The sequence below is a fragment of the Contarinia nasturtii genome, unplaced genomic scaffold (assembly GCF_009176525.2).
Source record: "Contarinia nasturtii isolate CC-2019 unplaced genomic scaffold, AAFC_CNas_1.1 Cnas_scaffold_2155, whole genome shotgun sequence".
NCBI classification, from domain to species: Eukaryota; Metazoa; Arthropoda; class Insecta; order Diptera; family Cecidomyiidae; genus Contarinia; species Contarinia nasturtii.
The window spans coordinates 1,485-2,625 of NW_022199482.1; the positions used below are offsets into that span (position 1 = coordinate 1,485).

The 1,141-nt window shown below is 31.7% G+C and overlaps 1 long non-coding RNA gene across 1 annotated transcript; it reads left to right on the forward strand.

Moving 5' to 3' along the window:
• The first annotated feature begins 455 nt into the window (after window positions 1–455).
• On the forward strand, window positions 456–930 carry LOC116347827. The gene is made up of 3 exons (XR_004201722.1): window positions 456–597; window positions 660–722; window positions 803–930. It is a non-coding gene; the product is annotated as an uncharacterized LOC116347827 (long non-coding RNA).
• Window positions 931–1,141: the final 211 nt, after the last annotated feature.

Genomic DNA, 1,141 nt, shown 5'->3' on the forward strand with positions numbered 1-1,141 from the left:
CGACTTATTCAACAAATAGTCACTTTTGAAAAATATGCTCCAGAGATGTCAAAAATGGTAAATTTAATTCCTTGTTGGTTGATTTTATATTAAATATACCAAAATTGAATTAAAAATACCACATTTTTTCTTTCTGTGTGAATGTCCATATTTTATGTAATACCGACAAATTGATTTATTTCTATATATAAACTGTATACAAACATCTGGAATATTTGTGAACCATAACCACGTTATGACAGTTCATACTTTTGCAAGGTAATATTATTATATGAAAAATCGTATACAGGTGGCGCAAATCGAACCACTCCAATAAACACATACATAATAAATGTTTAATATAAAACAAATCTGCGTTGCTTTCATTCATTCACATTACAATATAACACATTAGGACAGCGTTTGCGAATTCATTTGCGTTACTTCAATTTTTGCCTTTAACCAAACAAGTTGGAATTATTAGTGCGAATCGTTCGTTCTTTATTCTCAAATTGAAAAATAAAAATGAATTTCAAAGTTTTGTTTACAATCGTAATGGTGTTTAGTTTGATTTCTATGACATCATCAGGTCCATGGCTGCCGGAATATGTTACGGAGGTATTATTATAGCATTTTGTTGTGGTTTCAAAATTTATCGAGTGATTTTACAATTCTATTAGGATGTGCAGCAGTTGTTTGCGCCTGTTTCGCCGCGGCTGGTTTCACTTTCGGCACGGTTCCACGTAAGTTTAAAAAGTCCAAAGATACGAATTTTTCATATACATACATATTTATTTTAATATATAAATCGGTTTCTTTTCAGTTTCCATTATCGCTGCAACCCCAGCACTGGCTGCCTGTAATGCAGCTTTCGCCACTTGCGAGGCCGCTTGTATAGCTGCATTAGTTGCACCGACATTTTAAATTCATGAAGAAGATTCAGCATATTCCCAAAACATCCGAAAATCGATTATTGTTTTTATAACAAAGATAATTATTTCGAAATAAATAAGAGTTATTTGTTTAATCCAATCAAAAAAGGCCCTTTTGTTCAAACATCATATATAAAAATGGTAAGTGACTGTGCAAGATAAAAGGCTTATTCCTCTTATTAATTGTGTGATTCTAATAATCACAAAAAAATATGAAGAGTGAGCGTCTG